The 21179-nt window shown below is 46.8% G+C and overlaps 1 long non-coding RNA gene across 1 annotated transcript in view; it reads left to right on the forward strand.

The window, feature by feature from the left end:
- LOC128840765 (uncharacterized) overlaps window positions 1–20873 on the forward strand; it is a 38079-nt gene extending 17206 nt beyond the window's left edge. The window contains exon 2 of the long non-coding RNA XR_008445706.1: window positions 19711–20873. This is a non-coding gene — a long non-coding RNA (uncharacterized LOC128840765). The remainder of the gene's footprint in view (window positions 1–19710) is intronic.
- Window positions 20874–21179: the final 306 nt, after the last annotated feature.

Below are 21179 nucleotides of genomic sequence, written 5' to 3' on the forward strand. Positions count from 1 at the left end.
CAGGTTTGTGATTAAAAGGGCCACATTTGGGGTACAGTCTAGCCAAGCATTTAAGCACATGCTTATCTTTAAGCATGTGAGCCGTACTTCCTAAACGATTAATCACACCATAACATGTTATTCTAAAAACAGGCCTGCTGACTCCATTAGACACTCTTCCTAAGGTCTCCTGGGTGATTTTAGCTGTTGTGGCTTAAAGGCTTCTCCTGTAAGCATAGTCCTCTGAGACTAGTCATTTGCTTAAAGTTAACTATGTGCTTAAGCGCTTTGCTAGCTTTGCTGTGCTGCGATTTGTGGGGGTCAGATAATTTGCTATTCACAAGTATTTGGAGCACTGAGTTCATGAAAATGTACTTGAATCTTGAAGCACCAAGATTTGTGAGTCCAAAACCTCATCATGGAAACAAGTCTTTTGTCAACCTTCATTCACTAATATCTTTACAAAGTTTAATTCATCCAGTCTGAGAGCAGCATCAATGCCATGTGACTGAGGTGACCAATCACACTGTTCCCACACCATACTTAGGAAGGGCTTGATATTCGTGAACAACCCATACTCTGAAAATTGATTGGCCAAAGTGTTTTGGGAATTAATACTAGCTGCAAAGAAGCAAGCAGTAACTGGGATAAGTGGGTGAAGTGTTAGCAAGAGATACATTGGTGACCATGATAAATGACAGCATAGCAGTGTTCCCCTTATTTGAATTGGAGTAAAGGATTGGAGTAAAAAGGCACCAGAGTGAGGCAGTGTCACCAAATGGATAGGTCACAGGACTGGGACAAGAAGACCTGTGTTCAATTCCTGGCTCTGTCACTGGTTTGCTGGATGACCTTTGGCAAATCACTTTACCTCCCTGTGCCTGTTTCCCCATCTGTAGAATGAGGCTCATGATACTGATCTCCTTAGTAAAGCACCTATGGGTTCTATGGTGAAAAGCGCTATATGTATATGAAAGCTAGGTATTATTAGTATCCTTGTCAAGGACCTTCTTAAAAACACTAGCCACTTGGTGCGATCCGGTCAATTCCAAAGGCTAAAAGAAAAAGCTCTTCACAAGTATTTAGCCCGTCGGATAGGTCATCTCTGGCAAGGATGATTTGGCAGTAGACAGAATGGGGGAGCTCCATTAGCGTTAGGGGAGTCATTCTAGTCAGGTTGGTGATGAAATCTTTGTAAGGGGCTACCCAGACCCTGTTCTCATACATCCCTGACCCTACCCCACATTCTCTACTGGTGTAGATCATCCTGGCTCCATCAGAGTCAATGGAGCTACCCCAAACTGCATCCGCTGAGGATCAAACCCATTGCTGTATTTCCTGAGGTTTCAATGCTGTATTCCAGACCTGGGCCTCCTCTCTGCCAGTGCTGCAGACTCAGTCCAGCATGGGAGAATCGCACCAGTGTGTTAGTTCTGCTCCGCACAGCAACACCAGGACTAAGGGATCTGGAGTCCAATGTGGTAATTCTGCGGATGATAGTCAAGGCAGCACTGAAAGCTGATCTCCTCTTCTGCCATTGGAGTATTGCCCATGCAGGGCTGGTTTATTTTTGTCAGTAGACCAAGCAGACATGACTCAGAAAGGAAGTTGCCTAAGGAAGCAGATACGTTCAATAACAAGGTGCCATTTCCAGAGTCGTCATTCTGGCCGCAACCAACACTTCAAACGTGTCCCAAATGTACTTGGGGCCCAGGTGTTACCAATTTAGAAACTTTCACTTTGGAGAATGGACTGGGAAATTTTCTTTTCCCTTAAGCAGTTCCTGGAGCTTTGTGACTTATAGGGAACGTAACCGCTTCGTTGATGAAGCATATGAGATAGCTCCAGCAAATGCAGATGGCTGGTTGTATAGGAGCTGGGATGTGCCTGAGGTCCCATTCATTTGACTGGCTATTCCACAGAGAACTTGCTGCAGGACACACCCACACAGGTTCTGCTTACTGTGAATGGGAAAAATGATCTTTTGCCCATAGCTAGAGGCAAGATCCTGGAAAAATATTTGGTTCCCTGCAGAGTGGAGGCACTGGTTTAATACACCTGAATACTGTATATTTCAGTTACTGCTTTGCAAGGCCAATAGAAGTCAGTGGAAGTCAAGTTTACTTCTATTTTTCCATCTAATACAGACACTGATAAATATTAAAGACTAACAGATTTATTTGGACATAAGCTTTCATGGGTGAAAGATCACTCCATGCATCTGAAGAAGTGGGTTTTTTACCCATGAAAGCTTATGCCCAAATAAATCTGTTAGTCTTTAAGGTGCCACCGGACTCCTTGTTGTTTTTGTGGATTCAGACTAACACGGCTACCCCTCTGATACCTGATAAGTGTTATGAAGTTTTAAAAATTGAAATTAATGTTAGTTTTCTTTGACTCATTTTAGATTTTATTTTTAGCTTTATGAAGTGGCTTTTCCATTAGCAGTTTAACCACTCAGGCTTTCTCAGTCAGGTTCAATGCACAGCTCAGTCTAACTGGCACTCTCTTCTTGGGTGGGCGCACAGGGCTGGAAGCGCACACAGGCCAAGACTGGGGTTCATTGGCAGAGCTGTGGGAAGGGTGATCGGGAGAGGAACCAGGACTGCAATAGTAGGGGTTGCTGTGAGTCAGAGGGAGGTGCATTGGGCAAGCTGAAAAGGGGAGGCTTCCAAAGTGTCTACCCACAATATGCATGTAACTCAACTCCGTGCTGTCATTCACTTTCATCGTGACTGTTGTGCACTGGAGCTAGTATTTGTGCTTTGCATTTTTCACCATTTCCCTCCCCCAGTGATTCAGGGAGATATTTATTGGTTCCAAAACTCATACAATAAAGTTGCTACTGTGTTCTACAGCAATGGTCCCAAACAGTGCAGCCCCCAGTCATGCTACTGCAGCAGTTTGTTCTGTTGTTATATGACATCCGTGGAAATTCTGGCCTTCCCAGGACATGTTATTTTCTGGATAGTGGCTGCATCCCGAGGACACCAGGAGAGACTGGAGATCTGGAATTGTTTTAGGCAAACAAGACTGAAAGCCCCAAGGACAAATGCAAACAAAGGTTTATTTGGCATTTCTGGGGTAGCAAGATATTCAGGCTTGTCTGGGCACCTGCTGGCAATGGCCTGATTTTGTAAACTGGGAGTAGCTCCACTAAAGCTACTGGAGTAACACCCGTGTGAAACTAGAGTGAGCTCAGAATACACGTCTTCCAGGAGCCTGTTCCACAGCCCGCTGAAGTCAGGGGAAATACTCCCATTGATTTCAGTGGGCTTTGACTCAAGACCTGAATGCATAGTCTTAATATAAGTTTCCCCTGTCCTACCCTGAATGCTGCCTGCCACATGCCATTTCACTTTGCATGTCACAATTACCATTTTTAATAATGCCTCCAAATTCTCTTAGCTAAAGAGGTGCTGGAGACCCATCTGAAATAAAAGATTTCCTGTTTTCTCTTCTCCTTGCCCGGAGGTGTATCTGTATCGCAGTAAACTCTTCCTAAACACTAGTTTCTTCAGAGACACTCACAGCTTCATCTCCCCTACTCGAGATCCACCTTTGCCATCTCTAAATAATAATGCAATTACATAGTAAATGATTAGTGGGGGCTGTGCAAGCAGCAAATCTCTGTTCTGGTGATAAAAAAAAAATTAACCCCACTTACAGCTCAGTTCTGAGGCAGCAAAGCTTTCCGGACTGTAGCCATTATCTTTACAGAGTTCCCATTGATTTAAATAGAAAATCTATGCCTGGAATAGCTGCGGTACTAGGCCCTATATATACAGGAGAACAAGTCTGCTAATATTGACTCACTGTACATTGATATAGAAGGATCTAAGTTCTGGATAAGGATTTGCACTCCTAAATGTGGACCCATTTCTTAGTGTGACAGCCACCTCCTTGGCTGGCACATCAGAGGACTGAACTGGGGAGCTCCAGAGCTAAAAGCATGAATTTCTACACCTTAAGCTAAACACTAAACTGGCTGTTGCAACACAACCATATCCTCTGGGATACGGGACATGTAGCACATGCTGACCTGTGGGTGACAAAAGCAAGCAGCATCCCACATTGAGACGGAGATATTTTATAGTCACCTTCTGGGGAAGAGATGGGAAAATTCCCTGGTTTCACCAGCCTTTGTATTTGGCCCTAATCTTCCCCAAGCCAGTGTTCCCATCCCCAGTCTTTAAAATTTGAAGGGGATTGGATAGCTCGGTGTGTCTGACTGAACCTCGAGCAGTTATTTCATCTCAGAATATAGAACCAAGGCAAACTCCCATAGGAAAGGAGCACTTGTGGCACCTTAGAGACTAACAAATTGTTAGTCTCTAAGGTGCCACAAGTACTCCTGTTCTTTTTGCGGATACAAACTAACACGGCTGCTACTCTGAAACATCCCATAGGAAACAGTACCAGGTGGCAATGCTGCAGGCTGGAATCTGATCTCAGTTATGCTGGTGTAAATGAGGATTAACTCCAGGATTTAAAGCTCATGCCACGGAGATCCAAATCAGAGCCAATGGGAAATTCTATGTAATTTCCACCCTTAGGGCTGACTCACCACTCACTGATACAGTTTTACACCAACAAAACCACTGATCTCAACAGAAGTTGTAAAGCATCGTCAGTGATCCCTTGGAGTTCGAGGAGGATAGCCAGTCAGGGTGACCAGACAGCAAATGTGAAAAATCGGGACAGGGGGTGGGGGGGCAATAGGAGCCTATATAAGAAAAATAGGAGCCTAAAATCAGAACTGTCCCTATAAAATCGGGACATCTGGTCAGCCTATAGCCAGTTATCGCGACGAGATGATTGTGTCACAGTGAGGAGCCGCCGCTTTGTTGCTGGTGGTGAGAAGGGAAGATGCAGTCTTGTGTTGGTCAATGAGATGGCATTGGGAATCACAATGCATTGTGATGGGATGGTGCACTGTTGAAATGGGATAACCTAGTGTCGGGCTGACACTGTTACCACGCGACATTGATGCCTTGAGGCAGATAATGCTACAATGCGATGGGACTAAGCTGCACTATGGCCATGATTCAGCAAAATATTTAAGCATGTACTTAAGCGCTTTGCCAAATAGGGGCGGACAAGTATGTGCTTAAGCAATTCGCTGAACTGGGGCCTGTGACAGGGTCGGTAGCTCACCGCTGCGGCGCCTCCTCCTGGAGGTCTCAGGGAATTAGTTTGAGCCAGTAGAGCACCCTCTTGGGTGGCATCCTGCCTGTCATCTCGCCTTCATTGGGCGCGCAGACTTGCGTTGCTCTCAACGTACAGCATCCTCTTCCGGAACACTGTCCTCCGACAGTGTCCCTTTGTCCATTCACACCCCCTTCCGGGGGGGGGGGGGGGGGGTGTTAAACAACAGCCCCACACCTTCGAGCCTGATCCTCACAGTCCAGGACCTGGTGTGGTTCTGGCCGGCCGCTCCCTGCGGCCTATGGCTGTGCGTAGGGCACCACAGCAAACAAAGGGGGGGAAAAAGGGGGGGGGGGAAGAGACTCAGGCCCGCCCACTACTGAGTCCCAGTCCAGAGGCCCTCAGGCAACAGTCTCACTGTCCTCCTTCTCCTTCCTCCTCTGACTATCCCTCTGGACCACTTCCCCAACTGCCCTTCTCTACGCTAGGCCTCCTCCTCCCAGGCCTGCCGCCTGGCAGGCTATGGAGTAGGGCCTTCTCCCACTCTCTCAAGCTGGCCTGCACTGTGCTGTCCATGGTGCTAGCCTCCTAGCTCTGGAGACAGACCTTCCCCTCTGAAGGCCTGGGACAGACTGACTGCTCCTGCTCTGGGCAGTCTTTTATATGGCCAAGCCGGGCCCTGATTGGCTGGCCCCAATCTGCCTTCTGATTGGCTCCCAGGAAGCCCTTTCCTGATTGGCCACGCATCTACGCAGGCGCCTAGGCCTGCCGCAGCCCACTCTCTCTCTGGGTGTGGGGCAGTCGCCCCACCACAGGGCCTATGATGGAATAGGTCTGAATGGGTGTTATATTGCCTGGGGACTGCATTGCACTGCAATGACACACAAGTGTGGCATATCATCCTTAAGCTAAATCTGGGACTTCTTAATGTCCTGCAAGACAGTATGGCTCAACGTGAGCTAGACCCAGTGAAAGCTGGGTTGTCTCACAAAAGTCAGGATGGGTGGCAGCCACATTCGTCTCCATGCTAACACTCCTAGATCATCTACTCCTATAGCTGACCCACAGCCAGTTGTGTTTTCCAAGAGCTCCCTGCGGCCTCTGCTGGGCAGCCTATATCGTGGAACCCAGAGGAATAATGCCAGCTGAGAAGATGAATTGCCAACCTCCAACGAGGTGGTGGCAGGAGGCAGTGTATATATTACATCCCTAGATGTAGCATCCTGCCATTCAAAACAGCTCTCATGCATGGATAGCACAGGCTCGCTCAGAACAGTACTAGGTGGGGGAATTTTATTCAGGCAGTGCTGAAACTTATTTTTTGTTAAATTTAATGTTAATTAATTGTGCTCCCAGGGGTGAGCTGAAATGGCCTCTATTTTTAATTTTTTCCCTTGAGAGGATGTCCTTAAACCCCTTACCATAATGATATGTTCCCAGTCTGGTAAAAAGCCAGTCTGGATTTATTATTCTGTCTCTCTCCTTGTCCCTTCTAATCCTAGCGAGAATGTTGCAATGACTGCTAGTTAGAAAATTAGTTAAATGAACTGTACACTGTATTCTCCATCTGTATTTTTCCTTATTATGCTAGGCAGAAAATGTAGTTCTCTTCCCCTCCTCCTACCCCCCATGGTGGGAACTTTTAACAGCCTGTTGCACCTTGCTTGCAAAATGACGCACACCCCAAAGCCCTCAGGACACCTCCATTTCTAGAGCAAATGTTTTGTATCATGTTTGTAGGGGGAGGTTTGGCAGGACACGGGAATGGTTTGCTAATGATTGACTAGCACTTAAATAATATACCTGTAGGGGACAGTTCTGCACTGGAGAAGTGTGAGCCATGGACAAGGTGGCCATTCTGTTTGGGAAAGTGCATTGCATGGGTAGTTAAACACCTGAGAGCATATATTTAAAACATTGCTGAAATGGACCCATTTCCGTGATTGGTGAGATGCAGGGAATGCTATCATTATACAATATGATGTATTGCAACATGCTGTAAATCCAGTGTAGTCCACTTGTTCACATAGACTAGTTAAGGGAATGAATTTTCCCTGCAATAAGCCAAATCATTGTACAGTGCCCATTTAAAAAAAAATGTCTGACAAAAGAAAAGACCCGTTAAGAGAATAAGCTCCTAGGGAGTTAAATAGAACAATTCAGGAGGAGGCTGACCTGATAAGAGCAGAGAGCTCTATTAAATGAAGCTATTCTTTGTACTCCAAATCCAAATATATCTCATAAGAGAGCAAAGCTTTCTGAAACAAATCCCCGTGACAGAAATAGAACTTAGGTGCAACGAGGTTGTCTGTTTAATGAATTCCCAGTATACCCTCTGTCGAGGGAGAGGACCCAAGCCTCGAAATTCAAAGCCAATTGTGGATCAGAATGAACACGAATAAAGTTTGAGGGGGCTGAGAGCAGGCATTTCAGTGTGTAGTCCCTCTCCAAAGCTTTTAAGTCAGTTCCTTTTAATTAGAGGTGAATGGATAATTCACTGCAAACAATGTATACAATGATTTTAATGTCTCTTTCTGGCTCCTTGAATATCTGACTATGAGCCATGATGCAGGCCATATTTTCAAAAACTAGTGCCTAAAATGCATCAGCAAAACCTTCCTTTGCCCTTGCAAACAAGTTGTAGTGCTTACCCTTGCAGTCACCCATTGGCAAATGTATCATTTATGGGCACAACTAAAGCACCAAGTCAGCATTTGAAAAGCTGGGTTCTGTAATAAGCCACCTGCTTCATGAGCAGAGCACAGTATGTGTCCTTTTGTTTTGAAAGAGACATACTTAGGCACCAACTGGGGCCCTGCACGAAGGGAAGGCTGGGTGGGTTTGCTGACCATGTCTTGAGTCAGATCTTGACCTCAGTGCTGTAAACTTTCTGTGAAATAAGGGTCAGGAACCCAGAGCTCAGCCTAGGGCAAACCACAGATGTTTTTGTCCTGGGAGCATCCAGGCTTGCATGTGTAAATGTATTAGCTAACTCAGAGTAGGTGGCAATCAGTTAACTCAAATTAAAACACACCAGTGTGGACAAACCCATGGAATTCAAGGGCTTGCAAACTTCTTGAGCTCTGTCCTGGGTTCAAAATATTAGTCTGAGTTTAGGAACCTTCTTGCCCTGTAACTTAAACAGGCAATGGGGCCTTTTACCAAAGGTGATTCAATTATTTTTATAAACATAGTTTTACGCAAATAGGCAGCTTGAGTGTGCTAGGTAGTAGGGATAGAATAACACTCCTGATCATCCCAAGCACAAGCTAGGCAGGCATGACTGGACAGACTGTAATAACTGCTTATGTTATCATTCACATTATTCTCGCTTCCCCAGCCGCTTTATTACTCCACTGGATTTTTCTCACTCTCCCTTTCCTTTCCTCTTCTCTTCCTCCAAAGCAGAACGTAAAACCCACAAGAGTAGCATCTAAGGAGAGCTTAGGAACCTGTAGTGTTCAGATGGGTTTGTTGTTAAGTCAAAATCGTTTCCCCCTAGGAGCCCACTCTGAACATCCATGTTGTGAATGTTACCATGCTGATCACTATTGTCTCACTGTTACTGTGTGCTCCCCTGGTCTGTTTATTGCACCACCTGTCTCTTGTCTTACAGTTGGTTTGTAAGTTCTTTGGCACAGGGACCATCTTCTTGTTTTAAGTCTGTACCGTGCCTAGCACAATGGGACTGGGACCTCTAGGTACTGCCAGTGTAACCCACACACCTTCTGGGTGTGGTGTTCTGTCCCATCCAGTGTAGGGTTACCATTCGTCCGGATTTACCTGGACATGTCCTCCTTTTTGTGCTAAAAATAGCGTCCGGGGGGGAATTTGTAAATCACTCAAAATGTCCAGGATTTCCCCCCCAGGCAGAGCAGAGCGAGCGGCTGGGAGGGCTGGAGGAAAGTCACGGGCTGGACTCCGGAGCAGCTGTAGAGCTCCTCCTCCCCCCCTCCCTCCCTCCCTGCATTCTGAGCCGGCAGCTCCTCCTCCCCTGCAGCCCAGCGCCCCGCTCCCGCAGCACTGTGCAGGGGCAGGGACCGGGTTGTGTGTTGTGCTGGGGAGCGCAGCCACGTGTCCGGCTCGCACAGAGCCCAACACCATGTTCTGAGCAGCAGGGTAAGGGGGCCAGGGGGCAGGAGAAGGGGCAGGGAGGTTCTGGAGGGGGCAGTCAAGAGACGGGGGGGTCGGGAGTTTGGGGGGGGGAGCTTTTTGGAGGGGAGTGGAGAAAGTTTTGGGCAGTCAGGGTACAAGTAGGGGGTAGGGTCCTGGGGGGCAGTTGGGGGGGTCTTAGGTGGGGGCAGTTAGGGGACAAGGAACAGGGAGTCTTAGGTAGGGGGTGGGGTTCTGGAGGGCAGTTAGGAGCAGGGGTCCCAGGAGGGGGCAGTCAGGGGACAAGGAGCGGGGGGGTGGGGAGTTGGGAGTTCTGGGGGGGAGCTGTCAGGGGGCAGGAGTGCGGAGAGGGATCGGAGCAGTCAGGGGACAGGGAGCAGAGGGGTTTAGATGGGTTGGGAGTTCTGGGAGGGGCTGTCAGGGGGTGGGGAGTGGTTGGATGGGGCGTGGGAGTCCCAGGGGTCTGTCTGGGGGTGGGGGTGTGGATAAGGGTTGGGGCAGTCAGGGGACAAGAGGCAGGGAGGCTTAGATAGGGGGTGGAGTCCTGGGGGGCAGTTAGGGGCAGGGGTCCCAGGAGGGGGCAGTCAGGGGACAAGGAACGGGGGGAGGGTTGGGGGTTCTGGGGGGGCGGGAAGTGGGAGGGGCAGGGGCGGGGCTAGGGCGGGGCTCCTCCCGTCCTCTTTTTTGCTTGCTGAAATATGGTAACCCTAATCCAGTGGCACCGAAACCACTTCGAGAGAGAGATCAAATGAGTCTGCTCTACAGCCTTAGCTAAGAGGCAGTTGGCTTTTAGCTTGTGCTGTAGAGGCTCATGCACTAAGCTCCAGAGGTCCCATCCTACCCGCTGATGACTGGGGTCTGTCGCTGTTACACCAGTACACAGGGAATGGGCCAGTGCTGCATCCCCCTTTTAAGGTTCTGAGCCTGCACCTGTGAAGTTAATGGGAGCTTTGCTATTCATTTCAATAGCCACACAATCAGACCCTGAATATCCCCCCTAGCCTGCCCTGAGCCAGCCTCAGAAAAGGAGTTGGTTTTATTGAAGGGACATTGGAGTGAGGATAATCGAAGGACTGCTGAAAGATGCCAGAGTGACCACTCTGGAGGCTTCCAAACAGGGACAGCAGCAGCAGGGACACACACACACCACATACACACACAGAGACACACACACATCCTAGCTCCCCACCCTCCCCACCCCATTGTCCCATACAGACTGGTTCTTTAGAATGAAGGGACAAGACTGGTAAAGCTTCCTAATTGGTCACCATTGCTATTGTATGCATGTCAACAGTAATTCAAGGGCATGACCTTCCTCCTGCTGGTATGTCCCTTTCCTGTCAATTGCATCAGCCCAGGGCACGGATTTCAGGGGGATTGTTGCACTTCTTGGGCAGTTTGAGGTCACTTGGCTTTTGGCTTCCTACTTCACACCACCACCAAAGACATCCCTAGGAAAGGCATGGCTTGTCAGGTCTTATAACTTAATTAATTTCTGATTGCTGAGCAAAACATAGCCCCACCTCTCCAGGGACACCTCTGCTGTTCTCATTGGCGGGGGGAGGGGGGAGAGACTAATCTGAGTATTTGGATTTCACGTGCTGGCATTTGTTTGAATTTTGCCTGATTTCTATGGCCTTAATGCCTCAGGGAATAATTTATGGGTCCAAAACAATATAGACTCCTAGAAATGTAGGACTGGAACAGCCCTCGAGAGGTCATCTAGTCCAGTCCCCTGCACTGAAGCAGAATTAAGTATTATCTAGACCATCCCTGACAGGCGTTTGTCTAACCTGTTCTTATCAAATATGAGATCTTGTGTCCTCACAGAAGTGTTTCTGCTCCTGGATGGTGGAATTAACATGGTGGGACCAGATCATGCATTATTTTGTGCTGTAAAAATGGTTTCCTAAGGCAAAAAAAGCTAATGGTTAACATGGATACCAAGATATTTGGGCTTATTCAGCTCCTATGATGGCCAACTGCTCAGCCCTGCTTTTTAGATACAATGGGAATTTACCCTTTCATGTGCACAGGGGAAGACTCCTTTGCTCTGATCTCTATAAAGTAGCAGAATAATGTAGACGATCTCATGAGATTTCTCCAAGTCTGTCATTTGTTTCACTGAGAGATCCCATAAGATATTACTACCGCTACGCTCGTCCCACCCAGGATCAGACTCCGATTACCCTGGGCTCAGAGCCACCAAAACTTCAGCCCTCCCATTTGTAGCCAGATCAGCTATATTCACAGTATTGTGCAACATTTGATACAGGCTCTTTGGTTTTACACAGCAGCTAAGAACAGAGGAGCAGCTGTCAGCTACATGCTTTCTGAAGGGACATCAGCTCTCTCGGGCATTCTGTAGTCAGTCTTTAGTGGCAAGAGTCAAGGCAAATGTACACTATCCTGGTGATGCTGGGTGAGGAGAGGAGCAGGTAGCTGAGCACACAAGTTATTCAACTCGTTAGCTAAAGAGAACTGGGTCGTATCACTGAGATTTCCCCAGGGTTTCCCACTGCAGAGTTGTCACCGGTGACGTGCCACAATGGTTCTAGTAAAGCATGCAACAGCTCACTTGCGTGTCTTAGGGGATCCAAAATGGTGTCCTCCACGGGGGCCAGATTGAATTGTTTCACAGGCTGGATCCGACCCATGGGCCACCATTGAACAACGCACAGCCAGTCGGGTGTGCAAGTCATGCCCAGATGGCATACCACCAGTTGTCACAAAAGCCCACAAACTGTTTCCTACCAGCAGCTAGAGATGCGAGTTGTTTCATGCAAGCAGAAATTATTTACCTTCAGTGTTAAAACAAGAACTAGTGAACAACCCTAAGTAGTTTTAAGATGGCGCTTGATAAGATTATGAAAGTGATTATATGATAGGGTTTCCTGTGATATCAGGGGACTGGATGACCCATAAGGTCCCTTCCATAGGTTGCTAACTGCTTCCCACTCCCCACTGGTCTTCAGCTGAACTGAACAGGATATTTTTTTTTAGATTAAAAAATTGCTTGAGAAACTGTTTCTTTTCTCTGTAATGTTCACACACCTGCTCACTTCCTGCTCCCCTTCCAAAGCAGAAATACCACCACGAAATACTGTGCATAGCATATTTCTGTGTCGATGTCAAAATCAGGAAGTGCTGGAAATCTCAAGATTTCCATCCGTCCAGACACCTTCAGAGTCTGATCATGCACCATTTGATGTCAATAGGAGGTTTACCATCAGCTCTCAATCACAGCCGAGTGCCCTTTGCAGTGGTATCTCAGTGCTAGATACAGAACTCCAAAGTTAAACATAGTGTCAAGTATCAGGGGGTAGCCATGTTAGTCTGTATCTACAAAAACAACAAGGAGTCTGGTGGCACCTTAAAGACTAACAGATTTATTTGGGCATAAGCTTTCGTGGGTAAAAACCTCACTTCTTCAGATGCATAGAGTGAAAGTTACAGATGCAGGCATCTGAAGAAGTGAGGTTTTTACCCACGAAAGCTTATGCCCAAATAAATCTGTTAGTCTTTAAGGGGCCACCAGACTCCTTGTTGTTAAAGTTAAACATAATCTCTCCTCCCCTCCTCGCTAATTCAGCCAATCTTATATCATTTTATTTAAATGTCGTTGAATCTACCTATGTGCTTATATCGTCCTCTGCACCATAGTCTCTGAGCGCCTCACAGTCATTGATGGGTTTTATCCTTACAATATCCTCATTTCACAGCTGGGGAAGTGAGTTGCCCACAGCCACATAGAAAGCCTGTGTCAGAGCTATGTATTGAATCCATGTCTCCTAAATTCCACTGAAACACTATACCCAATACCCAATCCTATCTCCCCTTGTCTTCCTTCTCCTCATCCATTTCCTCCTCCTCTTTATCATTGGCCCATCCCATTTCCATCTCCATGTCCAGCCAAGAGAGGTCAGGAGAAGGTTGGAATATGCTTTGGCTATCTGGGCTCATAGGTACTTGACTCCAAAGAGAACCTCCCAATATCTTGAGGATGCGCATCCACATTCTGTCTCCTGAGCCACCAGCCTACTGAAATTTCTCATCTCTGATAAAGCAGATTAGCTCCTGGAAATGTCAGAGAGAGGCTACAGATGGCTGCTCTGTGGGGAGAAACTTCCCTGCCAGCCCTGGAAGTCATTGAACACTGGACCCCAAGAGGGATGCTCCACAGTCCATGGCATAAAGTGAGTTGCCCTCTAAGGCTATTACTGCAAAAACACCCCTATGTGTTCTGTTCGCTGCAGTCAGTTAACAGAGCATCCGCTCAGGCAGACAGCCACTTGGTTCAGTGTTTCTTTTTTTACATTTTGATAACGGATCGGAGTCAAATTAACAACATCTGGCAATTAGTGCATCTCTGTGCTACTCACCTCTGCAGCAAAGTTCTCAATGTTTGACTTTAATTTTAAATGGGTGGCTGTCAGAAAGAATTAAATGGTGCCTAAAGAAACACACAGACATTATAATTAAAGACACGCCAACCTTGACAGGTAGCTAGAATTGAGTTCAGAATTTCAACTTTTAATAGGAAATCGTCTTCAATATATGTGTGTGCGTGCGTGTGTGTATGCACACACTTTTCTGCTTTATGTTCCCTTGCTGATCTAGCCCCGGATATTTTTTATGGCTCCACACTTGCGATTAGTTTTCTCTTCATCTACTAGGTATCAACTGTGGTCTGGCCCGTACTGCAACAGAGGCACTTTTATCTGGGAATATAACACAACTCCATTAACTACAACTCTGCATGTTTCTGGTGGCTTGTTCTGAATAACAATCATGATGATAATTAAAGGATAACACACAAGGAGGAGTGCATATGTTCCAGGGTATCAATGCACTCTGGGGACTACATAGGTGCCAGTCTGGGGCAACAGACACGCTTGCTGTAGCAAGTACCATTGGCACCATCCCAACACTGGGCGTCATTCTCGGGTAGAAATGAAGTTCCAAATGATTAGGATTTCCTCACAGGGCACACACTTCTCATGGTGTCTTATCCATCCTCTAGCAGTGGGTTATCACTTCTCATTATGCCCACCTGTCTAATTTAGGCAGGGCCTAATCCTTCTAACTTCAACTCACAGGTGTCCATGTCATCAAAATCACCAGCGCAGCTGGCACCTTCAGGAGACTGAACAGGGCATTGAGTCTGTGCTACCATGTCACCTGCTGACAGGGAGAGAGTTGCTTCAGAGCAGTGTTTAATGGAGGCACTGCATCTTGGAAGCCTGCTTTGTCATTGACCATGTGATTAAACAGAGGAATTCAGTCTCAGGGCTGGCAATCTAGTGCATTCCATGTGGTTGGTTTGGAGGTGTGTAACTCTAGAGTATATGAGGTCTCAACCTGGGAACAACTTTTATTTTTTTTGGCTGAAAAATGCAGATTCGGGTCCACCAAAACCTTCCACAAATTCATGTCAAATTTCCCAATTTGTTTTGGTAAAAAACAGAACATCTAAACATTTTGTTTCAACACTTTTGAAATTAACATTTTGATTTTTCAATTCAAAATAATGTTTTTGTTTGGAAATTTACTTCAATTTCATTAAAATGTTTTCACATGTTTTAAAAAGCTTCAATGAAATGAAACATTTCAGGTCAAACAAAATGTTTTATTTGCCTTAAACCAATTTTTTTTCAACTTTTGGGTTTGCCAAAAATATCAAAACATTTTTGTTTTGGGTCGACCTGAAACAATTTTTTTCCAGCTTTTCAGAACAGCGAGAAAACCAAAAAATCAGTTATCCACACAGTTTTAATGAGGTCACAGGTTCAAATCCCCTCAAAGTCTCTTAAAAATGGGTGTTAATGTTATGTCTTTTGTAGCTTTTCAACCCACTAGTCCAGGATTTAAATAGCCTACCGCCTTTTACCGCTATGAAAAGCCAAATGGCACAAAGTGTGAGGTGCTAAGTATTCCCAGCTCCCATTGACTGAGCAAACATCTTTACTGGCATTGTGCAGCAACCTACTCCATGAGTAGTCCAATTCATACTCCTGAGGGCATTCTGCACCAAAAAAAACCCCAAAAAACACAACCAAACTATATACATAATATTTTAAAATTCTGCAAATTTTATTTGTCAAATAAATGTGGAGGCTCCAGCATGGCATTGGGGAGCACAGGCCACTGGCTGCACAGCTGTGGGAGATCACTGTGCAGCTCCCCTGCTCCCCCTCCCCCGGGACACAGACTCAGCGGTGAGGCTGCACCCAACCCTGACATAGTTCAAGGACCGGGCCTGCCCCAGAAACACCCCAGGGCCCTGCCCTTCTGTGCCAGGTGCACCAGGTACAGGCAGGCAGGCTCAGCAAGGCAGGATCCAAGTGTGGAGGGGCTTAGTTTGGGGGGATCCAGGTGTGGGTTGAGACGGTTCTGTGTGGGGCAATCTGGGTGCAGGTGGCTCAGTGGGGGATCTGGGAGTGGGGGATCTAGCTGCACAGGGGCTTGTTGGGGGGGTTCTGGGTGCAACGGTAATGGACCTCTGCAGGGGGATCCAGGTGAAGGTGGTTGGGGATCAGTAGGGTGGTGATCTCGGTGTGGGGGGCTCAGTGGGGGTGGGGATCCAGGTGCAGCTGGTTGGGGCTCGGTAGGGTGGGGATCTGAGGGTGGGTGGCTCGTTGGGGTGGTTCAGGTGCAGGGGGAGTGGGGCTCATTGGGAGGGGGTTCTGGCTACAGGGTCTGGGTACAAGTGGGTCTGGATGCATGGGGGTTGGGTGGATGGGGGAGCAGCTCCCTGTACAGTGATCCCTCCCACTGCAGCAGGAAGCGCGGCGGGGACGGGGGGGAGTTTGCAGAGCTTCCTACAGCTAAGGGAGAAATCTGGGGGTGGATCTGACACAGGCCTGGATGCCATGCAGGGGAAGAGGAAGTCCTGTCCTCCCCAGCCCAGCCAGGACTAGCAGCTGAGCCCAGTGCAGGGTAGGAGCCACCAGTCGGGTCTTCCCCAGTTCCTCTCCCTGCCCCACAGTGATTTGCCTCTCTGCTGGCTGCCCTGAGCATCCGAAACATACTGCTGGGGAGGGTCACTTGACCGCTCTTGTGGCTTCCCTTTGCTTCCCCGTCAGAAAGAATTCTGTGGGGAACATAAATTCTGCGCATGTGCAGTGGCGCAAAATTCCCCCAGGAGTAAATTCATTTCAATGAGGCCAAGGTGCTGCTGAGCTTGAGTAAAGGTGTTAGAATCTGGCTCTTAACTTGTAAGGTAAGGCAAGTCTTTGGAGTAATCACCCTTCCTGGTGCAGCATGGCTTGCACTGAATATGCAAGATGCTTAGTGGGCCTGATTCTGATCTCAGGCCAGTATAAATGGGAAGTACCTCCACTGAAGTAATTGGAGTTAACTGTTGTAAAACATGCATGAGATCAGAATCAGGTCCATTTAGTATAACCCATGGGCTTTGAATACAAGACTGAAGGTTTGAAAACTTGCTTTTATTCCCCTTCCTTCTTCTTGCTGTCTGACTTCTTTCGCAAAAATATAAAGTGAATGTGATGCAATTTTTGCCCAGCTCCCTAGAGGGGAGGAAAAAAACCCAACAGATGATGAGCGTCTGGATGTGTGTGTGACAGAATGAGGCCCTTGTAAAGTGAGCCTTTTCATGGTCATCTTCATTTCCATGAGTGTCTCCTGGTCAAAACGTGATATTTGCTACTGATTTCTCTGCTTACCCATGGTGGTGACAGATCTAATTATAACATAAAACAGGCCTGCCTCAGAGAAGCAAAGAGCCAAATTCGTCATGAGTCCAGTCCGGGATTCTCTTCCTCCCATACATAGGTTTGTGGGAAGTTGGGGGAGACCAGGCATTGGGGTGTCATGGGGTTCAGCACAACCAAATTTAACCAACCCATCATGCAGCAGTCAATCAGGCTGAAATGTATCACCTTGGCAACTGGAATGTCCTCAGCCAGCTGCGTTCTTCACTGGGGAGAACTCAGAGCTGAGCAGATCAGTGGTATGATACGGGAGAGTAATCATCCCACCATCTCCCCGTCTCTCTGCAGCGGAGATGGTTGTGAAGAAGATAAGTTGTGTTCGAAGGAGAGTGAAGCTAGAAAAAACATTGAGGGATGGTGCTTCCCATCTCTCTTTCTCTCCTACATTTTCGTGGACTTCCTACTGCCACACCCTTTCATTTGTCTTCCTTTCTTTCTTCTGCCCTCTCCTTTTTTCCCCACGCTCCTCCCCACTGACTCACCCTGTCTCTGATGGATGGAACCATTAGTGGAATCACTGTAAATAATGTGTAAAGTTAGAAGTTACAACAAGGTATCTCATTAAAGTTGCTTCACTCATCTTACTTCCCAATTAATGTGTAAGGCTTCGCTGGAATGCAGTGACAATATGTCACAGCGGATCACTGTGCCAGGCGACAGAAAGTTAATAACCCACTGGCCCTTAAAGGGTCCCTATATTGTCAGCAGCAGAAGAGTAAATAACCCTGGGTTTGGGGGAGGCTTTTTGGGGGTGGGGTTATTTTCTTTTTCCTTCTTCTCTGAACTCAATTCATGGCAAGAATGAATGAGTTTGTGGCAAAATAGCATCATCTCATAAAGCAATCCTGAAACCAAGCGAGACAGGTGTCATCCAAGGGATGCTGGGATTTTCAGTAGCATGACAGAACTGATCCATTCCCCCACCCTGTAAATATCAGCGCTCAGGAAAACTCTGCCTGCATAGCTCCCATTCCGCTTCTCAGCTCTGCTCCCCCCCGTTTTTAAATGTCCCTTGTGCTCTTTTCTTCTTAGGATTTTGTTTTCTCTGAGCCCCTAAATGCAACTGCACAGGGTCAGTCTAGGGGAAAGGCTCCTTTCATGTGCAGTGGCTTGATTTGTCATTACTGTAACTTTCCTCCTTTGACCAATCTGCTTTGCGGAGGTGAGGTTATCTTTGCCTTTCATTCCTCTAAGTATCTTTTCCTTTTCAGGGTGCATTTGGAGTTCTTTACTGTTGTGCTAGCAGACAAGGAATCTGGATCAGCGCAAGGACAGGAGGAAGCAGGAAGTTACTGAGTGGGCCAAATTCTAGTTTCAAACCCAATGGCATAAATCTAGAGTGATTCCACTGAAGTCATTTAAATTGTTCCGATTTACCCCAGTGTCACTGAAAGCAGAATTTGACCCATTGATTTCATCAGTGCGGTTTCTGCAGTATAACTGAGCTCAGAATCTGGTCTACTGTGTGAATTGTCTCTTCTAACCATGCTCAGTTTTGAATAAACAGCTTGTTACCTGAGCTCCTGTCTCTGTACTTATATCCAACATAATAATTGGCAGGGGTATGGAAAATTTACACACACAACCTTTATTTTTAAAAGTTTCAGGAGTTGTCTAGTGACTGGAGGATAGGACTGATGAGCCAACACTACGGGTTGTAAGCCCAGTTCTGCCACTGCTTCGTTGTGTGACTTTAGGCAAATCATTTATTAACCAGTTTTGGCCTCAGTTTCCCCATCTGCAAAAGGCTAAAAAGGCTCATCCACATTGCCTAATTATTGCTTTAATGTTTGTAAAATTCTTTGAGCTGTTTGGCTAAGGGGCACTATAGAAGCACAAGGTATTATTGTTGTGACTATTTGGATATGTTTATTCTACCGATAATACAAGGATGAGTATAAAGGTACTGTTATAAGATTAGGTACATTCAGGATGAACAACAAAAAAGATTTCCTAGCAATGAAATCTGCCAGTCTCCAGCATAGGCTCCTGAGAGAAGTGACAACTGTCCCCGTTTAAGTCCATTTAAAATACAGCTGGACGCAGCACTCCAGAATACACAAAAGATGCAGTGCCCAGGGAGGGGGGACAAAGAGGACCTAATAGATCTTTGCTATCCCTCATGCCTAGGAGGGTCTAGTAACACTCTGCAATTGCATTGTTGGCATCAGTATCAAAAGAGCCATTTATAACTCTTGTGGGCTATGGCTGCCTCCTCCAGCAGGATAACAACAACATTAATATAGCACTTTACATCTTCAAAATGATCCTTACACATTAATGGGGCAGCTGGGAGACGGGGTGTACTAGGCATTTGCCGCCCCTTGCCAGAGGTCCCACCCCTTGGGCACACCCTGCCATATGAAGATCTCCTGCTGGAAAAGAAGAGAAGTGAATTCAGAGCTCCAGGAGATGCGTAGAGAGGCCTCCCATGATCAGCTGCAGGCAGAACTAGCGAGAGCTGATCCTCCAGTCAGAGCCCAGCAGGCCAGATTAAAAGGGCTGGCTGCTTCTACTGGTGGCCTGTGCTGGGTGAAGCCAGGAAAGGAAGGATCTCCCTGCCCTAATCCAAGTAACCTGGCCCAGTCAAGGCCTCACCTTGATAACATTGTCTCTGTGAGCACTAGTGTTTGTTATGGACTTTATCGCCTGGGTGACTATTTTGAGTTGAGATTTAATTTGGTTTTCTGTATACTTTCTGATTGTGTTAATTTGTTTTATTTTCTTTTTACAGCCATGGATGCCTGCGGGAAAGACCTTGCTGAAACAGACTTGTTTTCTTCCACTGAGTTACTGGCTTCTACTCACATACACTGATGGAGAAACACCCATGCCATGTGCTGCAGTGGGCAAATGAAGAAGTGAGGTTTTTACCCACGAAAGCTTATGCCCAAATAAATCTGTTAATCTTTAAGGTGCCACCAAACTCCTTGTTGTTTTTGTAGATACAGACTAACACGGCTACCTCCAGCTGCAGTGAAACTTCCATTTATGGGGAAATTATCTTGCGAAAGAAACTCTAGATAAAGTTCCCTCTCAGAGGATTGAGCTGTATACATGGACAAGAGCCTGGGGAGGCCATAAATAGACTCTGGGAAGGGAATAAGGAAGGTGGGCCTGACCTGCAGCCCCAGAGCCCTCACAGGTAATCACACAGCGACATGAAGATGGAGGGAAAGGGAGACTAGCCCTCTTTATGTTGGAAGAACATGTAGCAACTCATGGAACAGTCAGCGGGAAGAAGTTGTCAGTGCTGGGGCGCAGAGTCAAGCTACATCCTTGGGACACCATGTCCCAAAAGCACGCCAGAGGTATTAGCAATGCCCAGAAGGGAATCGGAGCTCCACGTGCCGCTGTACCATTGGCATTCCAGTGCAGACCTTACACAAGAACAATAATGGGAGGAAACACCATCTAGGGTTTAAAGCAGAGGAACTGATATTCAGGCCTCCTGGGATCTATTCTGTGCTCTGTCACCATGTAACCTGTGGCCTCTTTGTGCCTCTGTTCACCCATCTGTACATGGCAGTTGATGATACTGACCCTACCTCCCAAAGCTGTTGTGAGGTTAATTAATGAGTGTTTGCAAGTTGCTTTGAGATCCCCCATGAAAGGCACAACAGAAATGCAAACTGCATACACATTTTTCCTTCTCTCCCCAGGCTCAAATACATTATTGATTTGCTCATTTAACAGGGGCCACTTGTCAAAAGCATAATAGCATTAGCAACACTTGACGTAATAGGGGAATGGAGAGGTCCGTGATTAAGTTTAGACAGTCTTGTCTGACTTAGCTAATTGGTTAAATACATTTGGTTACATGTGCAGCTTTGGGCTTTTGGCTTCAATAAGATATAATATTAATGCTAATTAAAGCTCAACAGAGTTGGCCAAATATTTCTGTTTTCTGAATATTTTCTTTAATCGCATAATTCGTATTCTGCAGTGAGAAGGATTCCGGGAACGGTTGAGGCCTGGAGCCTTTTCCCTATAGAGAAAGATCTGGGGAGATTGAAAAGGGCTAACGTTGAGAAGAGATGTTTTTTTAAAATCTTCTAACCAGAGGGGGAAATAAAATGGACATGGGGCAGGTTGAGAGAAGATGGAAACCTTCTAGGAATCTGGGCCTGAAGCAGAATTAGCTCAATGGTGAGTGAAAGGCCTTGCCAGGCTGCAGGGCCGGCGCTTCCATTTAGGCGACCT

Source organism: Malaclemys terrapin, chromosome 7 (genome assembly GCF_027887155.1).
Source record: "Malaclemys terrapin pileata isolate rMalTer1 chromosome 7, rMalTer1.hap1, whole genome shotgun sequence".
Taxonomy (NCBI): Eukaryota; Metazoa; Chordata; order Testudines; family Emydidae; genus Malaclemys; species Malaclemys terrapin.